Source organism: Tursiops truncatus, chromosome 4, assembly GCF_011762595.2.
Source record: "Tursiops truncatus isolate mTurTru1 chromosome 4, mTurTru1.mat.Y, whole genome shotgun sequence".
Lineage (NCBI taxonomy): Eukaryota > Metazoa > Chordata > Mammalia > Artiodactyla > Delphinidae > Tursiops > Tursiops truncatus.
In genome coordinates, this window is record NC_047037.1 from 61125500 (window position 1) to 61137546 (window position 12047).

Sequence of the window (12047 nt, forward strand, 5' to 3'; positions counted from 1 at the left end):
CGGGTATTTGAGTAATTTATGACTACAGACTGCAGAAGATGCCTCCTCAGGGCTGAGGGAGAAATGAGGGCTGGAGAGAGGCAGCCCAGGTGCTTACTGGGAGTGGGGAGTCCAGGGTCCGCCACTCTAAAACGCACGTCAGCTTCTCAACTTGTGGGAAAGCCTAAATAAGAGTTTGCATTCTAAACAAGAGTCTGTTGCTTTCAAAAAAGTTTCCGAACAACTGTTTCATTGAATTTCACCCTTAGTCTTTTATGAAAATAATGGGAGATAGAGAAACAAAAGTGTGACACCCCTGACACAACAAAAGGGACAGGAGGGGGTAATTTCATAAAGTAACACAATTGGGACAAGGAGGGTGTTCACCAGGCATGCTGGAAGGGGCACATTTTAGCTCATCAGATTTTAGGTAGTCAAAGAGGATGAGTGAAGGAAAAAACATAGAGCAAATTCTGGAATACTGGAGAGACATGGTTGCAGATGATAAAAGTGGAAAAATTCTTAGGGATCGTGAAATGATCATGGTGGTCTGAGAATGGAGTCGCCCTTATAACATTGTTTTGGCCTTGATATATGATCTCATGAACAAAGGGAGCTGCCAGAATTATTTCTGCTCATCATAAAAGTAAATCACTGTGGATAATTATGGTAATACACAAATGTGTGAGAAAGAAAGAAAAACTCACCTGTTAGAAAGAAGGAATTCTAACCCCTAGATAACCACTATTAAGAAATCATTGAGTATTTTTCTGAGTTTTCCTTTGCCCAGCTGGAGCCCACTCTGGGTCCTGCCCCTGCAGCACCTCTGTTCCCGCTTGTGAAGGGGCTGTGATGCCTTCCTTGACCCAGTTGAGGGAATTTGTATGATCAACTCAGGAGCAGGAACACACGTAAATCTGCACAAATAAGGAAAGCAGGAGATTGCATTTAAGGGAAATCTGATCCTTTGCATTTAAAGTGGCAGGGGAGGGCTTCCCTGGTGGCGCAGTGGTTGAGAGTCCGCCTGCTGATGCAGGGGACATGGGTTCATGCCCCGGTCTGGGAAGATCCCACGTGCCGCAGAGTGGCTGGGCCCGTGAGCCATGGCCGCTGAGCCTGCGCGTCCGGAACCTGTGCTCTGCAACAGGAGAGGCCACAACAGTGAGAGAGGCCCACGTATAGCAAAAATAAATAAATAAATAAATAAAATAAAGTGGCAGGGGAGGGAAACCCCCAGAAACTCTGAAAAAATCCTCACCAAATCAAGGAACTTGGCAAGTTGATATTCAGTGATTTGATTTTCAGTGAATTGACCGGAGCCCACCAGTGGGGGCTGAGCTCCTCAGCTGATGGGAGTTGGGCAGGGCTGCGAGTTGTCCCATCCTCTGGGGGCAGTAGACGTCATCTGGTGGGGCTGTCTCCTGGTGGGCCAGGGCCCCAGCTGTCCCTTGGGAGGAGTCATTCACGTCTCTTCTTGTCCACTTTGGCTGGGCTGGATCCTGGGCTGAGACACAGCCTTCTTGTGAGACGCCACGCCTTTTCCTCCCCTTTTGGAGTCCCCCATGCCTGGCTGAGTCCCTGGCCCTACTGTGGGGACAGAGGCTCCTCACTCTCCATTTGTGCAGTGAGACAAGAGGGGGGACAGGCGGAGGTAGCAGGTGCCAGTGGGAGGAGAGTTGCAACAGGGATCCCACTGAGTCCTTCTCCATGCAGGGGGCGGTGAGGCTGCTGTCCGGGTACTGGGGCGACAACTGCCAAGTAGCTGGTGGACCTCATGAACCTGCCTGTTGTTGCTGCCACTTTCCTGGTGGCCCTGGTGGCCCTGGTGCTTACCATGGAGTCCTGGGGTCCTGACCAGCCCCCACTCTGAGGGGAGATGAGGGAAGATGACAGGAAAGCAGAGGCAAGTTTGTATCTTTTTTGGGTGCTCTTTGGGAGCATTGGTGTTTGTATACATGCGTGCGTGCACACACGTCTGAAGTGTGTTATGTGACAGAGAGCAGAGCATCCACACCGCATCTGTTATTTTTATCCATGTTTGTTAGGATGTGAAGTTTTCAGCTTCCTTCATTTCTGTTTTATTCTCCCTTATGTGAATCTAAAAAAAAAGCAATGAACTTGTTCTTTAAAACTCAACCTTCTGTAGTCCTTTCTGCCTTCTAAGTGGGTAGCAGCAGAGACATATTCTTTTTTTTTTTTTGTAGTACTTGGGCCTCTCACTGTTGTGGCCTCTCCCGTTGCGGAGCACAGGCTCTGGACGCGCAGGCTCAGCAGCCATGGCTCACGGGCCCAGCTGCTCCGCGGCATGTGGGATCTTCCCAGACTGGGGCACAAACCCGCGTCCCCTGCATCGGCAGGCGGACTCTCAACCACTGCGCCACCAGGGAAGCCCGAGACATATTCTTTATACTGGTCTGGAGGGAGAGTTGGGGTGGCAGATGATAGTAAGCAGCAAGACAGGAGGCTACAGAGAAGGAAGGCCGGGGAGAAACATCCCATGGAGAAACAGCAGAGGGCCTTTTGTCATGTACTATTTATCTCACAAGTAATCAATTTAATCACTTATCAATAGCTACTAATTGCATGCAAAAGGCACAAAATGATTCCTAGGGAATAGTTTCTTCCTTCCATCCCTATCCCATTGGCCAACCAGGTCCCCTCCCCAGAGACTCCCTGTTACTTATTTCTTGTGTATAAGAATGTCTCTTAAGAACAGGGTTGTCCAAGATCCAAGTTTAAGTTGTTTGCATTGTTGTGATACAGATCAGTGCTTTTCAGACTTTGATGTGCATATGCGTTACCTGGGAGTCTTGTTTCAATGCAGACTCTGATTCAGAAGGTCTAGGGTGGGCCTGAGATTCTGCATTGCTTACAAGTTCCCAGGTGATATACTGTTGGTCCAGAAACACATTGTGAGTAGTAATCACTCCACATTTTCAGCCAATGTGCCATGCTACTGTAAGTTTAGTCACTCAACTAGTATTTATTGAGCATTTTTCTGGTGCCAGGCCCTGTTCTTGGTGATGGAGACTCAGTAGTCAGTTAAGCTGGCTAAAAGTCCTGCCCGTGTAGAGTTTATAATCTAGTGAGGGAAGACAGACAATACATATAATAAGTATATAGTGTGCCAGAAACAGATGGAGCTATGGAAAAAATAAAGCAGGAACAGGGGAACTGGGAGTTCTGGGGGAGGAGGATCTGAGTGTAGTTTTAACAAGGATGACCACAGAATGCTCTGGTGAGGAGACGTTTGATTAAAGACTAGGAATGAGGGGAGAGGATGAACCATAGGGATATGCAATGATTTTTTAAAAAAGTTGTGAGTGGGCCTAAGTTCCTTATCAGGAGAGAAGGGAAGAGACCTGCCATAATTGTGAGATACATGTGAAATCAATATATCAATAGATATCTAAACTCCGAGAGCAGATTCTGAGAAAAGGAGACCCTTGGAATATTAGGGAGAGAAGTGGACCTCCACAAGAACAGAGGATGAGGTCTTGATTCAATCGTATGAAATCTCTTCTTCTAACACTTGAATTATATACTATATAAAGATGAAGTATGACTAGAGTAAGTGTAAAAGAACTACCTACCAGCTGGTACAATTAGGTTACATACCTTAACATGCCAGTTCTGCCTGCAAGTGTTTGCTTACAAGATACAACCCATTCAGGCACTTTTGAGTCTGGAAAAGGAATAAGGGAAGAGGTTCTATTCACAACGGGGAAGGAACCTTATGGCAAAATCTCTACCAAGGAAGAGGCTGCAATTTAAGTACATATCTTGTGGTTGGAAACGTTAGAGGCCAAAATGCCACATGAAACATGAAGAGGTTTTCAGGTTGGCAGACAAGTCAGGCTGTAGTTTGACATCTTACTGAATGCCACCTAAAAAAGCACCATGCTGGGAAACTCTGAGGAAAGGGGTTAATGTGGGAGAAAGGGAGCAGAGGGAAGGTGGTGGGAGTGGTACCTGGTGGACTCATCCTGGAAGGGTGGGCTCCAGATGTTGGACAAAAGATGCCTCATTCTCCCCAAGAAGCTGGAACCACACCAGCTTCAGCTTGTCTTCCAGAGGTGTGGGGAGCCTACCGGGTGAGAGGCCCAGCACCTCTCCTTCCGACCAACCCACCAGGTCCCAGGAGGTCTAAACCACATTTACTTCCAGGACTCATCCCCCTATCCCCCAACACAAATATTACTGCACCTGCTGGCTGATGCCTGAAATTCCTAACACAACTGGAAGATGGGAGTTTTAAAATGCAAACAAGTGGTTAAGATATTAGGTCACATGCTAAAGTAGAACTACCAGTCAACAAATGTAAATAATTAGCGTCATATCCTGTTCCTTTTTGACAAGGGGGTGGGTTAGAAAAAAGGTAGACTGGAGCGGGAGGTTGGAGGGAGACGGGGATTTTGCAGCCCACACTTCAGGCAGAGACATTGACAAGGGCAGGGCTATTTACCTTCAACAGCTTCGGGGAGGAATAGTTGCTGTGCGGAATTTCTGTCCTGCACATCTGTGTGCTCTCCCAGCTTAGCGGGAACTCGGCCACTCAGACATATGATTCACATCAACTGTGTTTTTCATAAGTTTTAGAGGCTTTTTTTAAAAAGCAAGGTTGACGTCATTATGAAGGAACTTTTTCTCATAGGTTCCAACCGAGGTACCACTGGAAATGGCACCAGGGAAGACCTTCAGAAGTCGCTTTTAAATTCTCCCTCCCCTCCTCCAGAGAGAGATGAATGAGAGGACTTCCTGACAGGAATAAAAGAAGTAGGGTTTTATTTTTGTCTGATCATAAATGTAATGACTCTTCAAGGATGAGTCCACATTCTTTATAAATGTAATGTTCTGTTTTGGCAAACAGAACAGTATAAAATGAAGGAAATTCAATGTTAATTACTTAATACAATTAAAATGCCAACTCAGAAGTAATCCTCGTTTATCTCTGATTTTTTCCCTTATCTTTTCTTCTGCACATGAATAGACCATGACTTCCCTGAACATTTCTAATGGTATTTCTAGTGAACCATCTTTTTTAATTATAAAAATAATGTTTGCTTGAAGTAGAAAATTTGGTTAAAGAAAAAACCCAGGAAAAATTCTTTGCAGAGAATCCAAAGTTTTTTGAAGTGTTTTCTTCCCTCTGTGGGTTTTGTTGAGTTTACCCTGTGTTTATAGTTTTAGGTCTCTCTTTTCTTCACTTGGCCCTATTGTCACACATCTCATGAACTTCGGCCATGGATTGTCGGAGTTTGAAGAGAGACAGTGCCTGTTTTTGCCACGTCTGGGTGCAGCCAGACACGGAGGCCAAGGGACGAGCTGAAAATCTCGCAGCCTGAGAGCCGCGTCCGTGCGATAAACTCGGCCCTCGGTCCGGGTCCAGAGAGATAACTGCAGGGCAGCTACTTGGCGCCTCGGATGAAGAAGTGAGTTTGGACACCTATGGTGGCGCACAGTCGGGGCCAGCGGGAGCCATGCAGGCGCTGGGAAGTGGCAGTCAGAGGGAGGCAGGGATGCGCCACTGGTGGGGAGGGGCTGCTTCCCCAGGGTCAGTCAAAAGCGACTCCAAAGCTGGACTGAGCTCTCCCCGCATAGCTGTGGTCACCTTAATAGTTTGCAACGTGTGTATTCATTTTAGTTGCCAAGAAGACTCAGCTGAGTGTTTGGGGCTCAGTAGATGACATTTTGTGAGGAGGAGGGAGGCAGTTGACGGGTTTGAGTGGAGGAGGAGGGACCTGGGGAACCAGAAAAGCCTGCTTTGCTAGTAACACTTCTGGTCACTTGACCTCCATCACCTCAGTTTCCTTGCTTTGGAAAACTTCCCAGAAATATGGCCAGTCTTGAACTAGCAGCAACTTAGTATAGTGGTTTGAATCCAAGGCCTTACGCTTTTTGATTATGTGACCTTGGGCAAGTCATTTGACATATCTGAGCCTCAGTCTCCTGAAAAATGGTGATAATACTGCTTAGCTGCATGATTGTTACAAGGACTATAGAAAAGGTCTGTAATGTGCATGACATATAGCTGGTACTCAGTGACTTCACTGCACTTGGATCTGACGGGTATGAGAATCATTAGGGGGGTGGAAAGTGCTAGGCGTGACCATGAAAGGGTGAGATTATTCCGGGGTAGAGGAAACTGAGTGCTCAGGTCTCCACTGTGTGATGGGAGGAAAGAAAATGACTACTGTGGATGTGACCACAGCCCTTCCACTGTCAAAGAGTCGTTCATAGCCAGCCTCATTCTCCCTCTCCTTTCCCAGCCCAAAGGAAGCATTCTTTCTTGCTGGGAGTGAGGCTAAGCCAATCTACCTAATCAAGTGGTGAGAGAGTCGGGGGCAGGTGGTAAGGTGAATGTGGAGGAGAGAGCAGCCCTGTACGTGGGGTGAGAGGGAAGAGGGCACCAGAGCGAAGAGATTCTAACATGTTGCTGTGGGCTCTGGGAAACATTATGAGTTTCCCTTAATGTTTTTCAAGATATGAATAGAGATGGAATTCCTTTTTCTGTGGTAAAATATATATAACATAAATTTTACCATTTTCACCATTTTTAGGTGTACAATTCAGCATTCAGTACATTCACAATGTTGTGCAACCATCACCACTCTCTATTTCCAAAACTTTTCATCACCCCAAGCAAAAACTTTGTACCCATTGAACAATAACTCCCCATTCCCCCCAGCCCCTGGTAAACCTTCACTTTGCTTTCTGTCTCTATGAATTTTTCTCTTCTAGGTACCTTATAGAAGTGGAGTCATACAACATTTGCCTTCTGTTTCAGTCTTATTTCGCTTAACATAATGTTTGCAAGGTTCATCCATGTAGTAGCATGAATCAGAACTTCATTCCTTTTTAAGACTGAATAATATTCCATTGTATGCATATTCTACATTTTGTTTATTCATTTCCCTGATGATGGGTATTTGGGTTGTTTCCACTTTCTGGCTATCGTGGATAATGCTGCTATCAACATTGGTGTCCAAGCATCTGGTTGAGTCCCTGCTTTCAATTCTTTGGGCAGCTGTCTAGAAGTGGAATTGCTGGATTTCGTAGTTATATGATCAATCTAATGTTTAACTGTGGATTACCTCTATAAGTGCCTTTGCCTGTGCATCTTTTGTTCTTACTGTGTTTCTCAAATCCTCTCTTTCGGTTATAGTCCCTCCCCCTCTTTCTTTCGTAACACTGATTTGCTGGAGAAACTGGCTTATTTGTCTCTAGAGAATGACCCGCCTTCTAGATTTATGTATTGTCTCCTCGCGGTGCCATTTGATTTGCTCCTCCATCCCCTATGTTTCCTGCGAACTGAAAGTTAAATATAGAGTCTTGATTAGATTCTGGTTCTGGTTCATTTTCCACAGGAGCATTTCATAGGGGTTCTTTACGTTTCCCACTGGATCATATCAGGAGGCACAAATTCTACTTCTTCAATATAAATCTACTCTGAGAAGGAACAACCCAGGGACATGGCTTATGAGGACTAGAGTTCTCGGAGCTGCATTTCATGGGAAAGGAGTGGGGTTAGGATGTAACTGTCAGCAGCTGCAGTGCTCCTTCTTCAGCTTCCCTGGAAAGAGTGTCCCCTCTCCCACCCAAGCGTCCTTCAGGACCTGGCCTGGACCAGGACTCTGAAATGAAGCTTTTGTAGCTTAGCTGGTGGGGCTGGAGGGGGGATATCTGCACCTTGGACAGAAGGGGAAAGTAAGGGCTGAGAAGAGAGGGCCCCGTGCCTATCTTTGGGCTTTGTAGTCAGCTGATGCCCAGGGAATATTTGTCTATAGTGATGATGGTCTATGGATGAAGTGAGGAAAGAAGGAAAAAGATATTTCAGACAAATGCTGGTGAGGATGTGGAGCAACTAGCACTCTCATACGTTGCTGGTGGGAATGCAAAACAGTACCGCCACTTTGGAAAACAGTCTGGTAGTTTCTTGTGAAGTTAAACACATGTTTATCATACAATCGAGCAGTTCCACCCTTAGGTATTTACCTAGTGAGATGAAAACTATGTTCACACAAAACCTTTGTAGGTGAATGTTTATGGAAACTTTATTAAAACTTGTCAGCAACTGAGAACAACCCAAATGTTTTCAACAGGTGAACAAGATGAACAAACTGAGCTACATCATCGCTGAAACAACACTACACGGCAATAAAAAGTAATGAACTACGAATACGTGCCACAACATGGATGAATCTCAAATTCATTATGCTCAGCGAAAGAAGCCAGTCCCCAAAGGCTACCTACTGTATGATTCCAGTCATATGATATTCTAGAAAAAGCAAAACTGCATGGACAGAAAAGAGATCAGTGGTTCTCAGAGACTGGGGCTGGGGGAGAGGTTGACTACACAGGAGCACAGGGAAGTTTTTGTGGGCGATGGAACAATTCTATATTTTGGTTGTTGTGGTGTTTACATGACTATATGCATTTGGCAAAAACTCTCCGAACTAAATACTAAAAAGGGTGAATTTCATTGTATGTAAATTGTACCTTAATACAAATTGGGGGAAAGACGGCAGTGTCGTGATCACTTGCCATTTTGTGGCTGCCGATCAAACCTTCCAGTCCTGTTAGCTCCTAACTTAGCTGGTGACCATCCAGTACAGAGACCACCCACTATGTCTGAATCCTCCACTCTGAGGGGTCTTGAAAAGAGGCTGGCTCATGGCCCATTGTGTAAACCAAAGGGACAACTTGTCTCTCTCTCTCTGGGACAGCAGTGAGTGGGCGCGTGAGTTGAGCTCAACCAATCAGATACCCTCTCCTGGGATTGTGAATCTTGAGAATTCATGACCAAAGGTTTGAGGATGGTGGTGGGTGAATTCTGTTGTGTCAATATCAGTGGTGCGTGGACAGGTGGTCCTGTGCTGAGACCTTGGCATTCTTCTTACTGCTCTGGAGAACCTCCCTGCTTCCTCCTCCTTAACCTGCCCATTCCTATTTTGCTTACAATGGCAAGCGTTAGTTTCTGTTGTTTGCCACTCACGAAACTCGATGATACAAATAGGGTAAGAACAGGTGGAAATGAGGAGATTGGAGAAAATAGAAGTAAAGATGGGAAGCAGGAATGAGAAAAGAAAGGTAAGTAGAGGCAGGTGTTCAAAGCTGAAGAATGAATCCAGGACAAGCCTGCATTAGGGAGGCCGGTCACCGGTACAAAGGGAGGGTGTCTAATTTGGTCCTGACGCTGCTCCATTGCAGGCAGTGTTACCCGGCCCCTCCGCCGCTGTGCTTTGTGGAGTTGGTGGTGTGCTTGGGGGTCTGTTATGGCAGGTGTGTTAACGTGCTCATTCTGTCCTTCCTGGTCTGGGGTAATGATACGGTGAGTAATAACGGCTGTCATTTATTAGGTGCCTGCCATATGCCATGCACTCTTAATTTCATCCACAGTGTCCTGGGGTAGGTACAATTATCCCCACTTTATAGAAGAGTAAACTGAGGCTTAGAGAGACTGGGCAAGGCATACAAAGACACACTCCGTATAAGTGGCTGAGCAAGGATTCAAATGCAGGTTTGACTCATGGACCATGGATTCAATGGGTCATTTCAGGTTTAAGTGAGGGGACAAGCTGTCCAAGTGTCCACAGACTCGGTGCCCAGAATCCAGGTGCCCTTGAGGAAGGCTTCACGGGGCCTCATCCGGTTTACAGCATTCTCTAGCAAGTCGTGTCTGTTTCACCATAGGTCTTTAAGAGGTCTGCAAGGGCAGAAATAGAGACACAGATGTAGAGAACAAACGTATGGACACCAAGGGGGGACAGTGGCCGGGGTGGTGGTGGTGGGATGAATTGGGAGATTGGGACTGACATATATACACTAATATGTATAAAATGGATAACTAATAAGCACCTTCTGTATAAAAGAATAAATAAAATAAAATTCAAAAAAAAAAAGTGAAAAAAAAAAAGAGGTCTGCAAGGTACAGATTCTGTAGAGCAGCATTTCTGACCTGGGGGCTTTTACAAACACCCACGCCCAGCCCCTAAACCAGAGTTTCGGGGGTTGGGGTCCTGGTAGCAACAGATTTTTAAAGCCCCAGGAGATTTTGATGCAGGAGAGGAATGAGGACAAAGACAGGCCTCAGAAGCACGGGCAGGAGGTGTGACTGGCCCTTCCTCGGCACAGAGCTCTCCCGCAGAGCAGCCAGCCATGCAAGGGTGCAGCAACTTAGGGATGCGTCCGTGGCCAAGAGCCGTGGTCGTAATGTTATATGTGCCCCTGAGAAGACTGTTCTAAGCTGGTGCCAGAGGGCTCAGAGATCTCCCATCGGAGGCTCCTAAGGCCCCCCCACACTTGTGGGTTCTGGGTAAAGTCACTGGTTTCCCCCTCAGTGTGCTGGGTCAGTTGCTGTCACCTGCCAAAATGTCAGGCCAATGCCTTTCCTGGTACCGTGTTTCTCTAGGTATCCTGGGACCAAGGATGGGAATGGAGACAGAGATGGGGGCTGGGGAGTCTCACTTAAATGAGGGCAGCTTCCTGAAGCTTGGGCTCCCTCTTCTCAGCTGCTGTTCTCACCATCTCTCTGCTCCATTGTCCCTTGCCTCCCATCTCCCTGCCATGGGCCTCTGTCCCTGCTGTTGGCTGGGACCACTGATCTCTGCCTCCTTGTGCACCTGCCCCTTGGTGCCGGCTGCCCACGCGGAGATGATGGCCCCCCTCATCCTCTGTCCTTGAGTCATGGGGCACTGCTCACTCTTCCTCCTACACCTAGGTGTGCCTTGCCACCTGTCCCCAGATCTCCGGAGCTCACAGTCCTCCTATTTCAGTTTAGCTTTTTTTTTTTTTGTGGTACGAGGGCCTCTCACTGCTGTGGCCTCTCCCGTTGCGGAGCACAGGCTCCGGACGCGCAGGCCCAGCGGCCATGGCGCACGAGCCTAGCAGCTCCATGGCATGTGGGATCTTCCCAGACCGGGGCACGAACCTGTGTCCCCTGCATCGGCAGACGGACTCTCAACCACTGCGCCACCAGGGAGGCCCTCAATTTAGCATTTTAGTGGGGGGGGGCATGTGTGTCTGTGTCCCATGCTTGAGTTCCTAATGGTGGTTCCTCCCCACACCGCCCTGGCACTGGTTTGACTCTGTAGCCCTCTGGGATGAGGCATGCCTCCTTCATCATCACCATCATCACCATTTACTGAATATTTACCGTGGAGCTAGGGGCACTATGATAAGAGCTAAACATACATGTGGGCCTCCAAACAACCAAGAGAGGGCCTTGGTATTATCATCCCATCTCCATTGTGCAGATAAGGAAAACAGGGTACATAGAAGTAATTTTCCAAAGTAACGTAGCTGGGTGAGTTCCTCATGATATACCTCTCCCTACCCCTTTAACCTCAGATCTTTGCATTCCAGGAGGAGGTGAGTTTGGAATATTCAGGAGCTGTCTCCCAGACACCTTGATCTCGCTACTGCCCCTGACCTTCATACCGTGGTGGTGAGTCTGGCCCACTTCCTCCCTCACGCTGATTACTTTCCTGGGGTTCCAGGTGCTGCTCGTGTTATGGGCTTCCATTTGATCTCTTCACCATCCACCCAACTGTGCATTACCGCTGCCTATACATCTGTGAAGGTCAAATGTGATTAGAGTTCAAGTTATTTTTCCATGGGGTACCAAACACTACTTTAATGTTGCCAAACGTTTTGTGACAACTTCATTGGCACACGGGTACCTACAGGGTGATGTCACTCAACTCCATAGGCCACAGTGTGTGTGTGTGTGTGTGTCTAAGGTAAGAAGCCAAAATGTCAATAATCTCATCCTTGAGTGTCAGGATTCTTGCTGAAAAAAAAGACTGTTACTTTTCTTTACAATTTTTGCTACATCAGGTATTTAGTACTTGTAAAATAAAAGTAAAATTAATGTAACCTGCGAAAAAAATTTAAAAGCATGTAAAGAAGAAAACTAAAATAATCTACCACCTCAATACCTAGACATAACTACTGTGAAGGTTCTGGAACACCACCTAGACTTTTTCCTGTGCTATTATAGATACACGTGATTGGGGCTGTTTGCTCTTCTGGTCACAAATAACAGAAATCATCCTCAGTAAGATTAA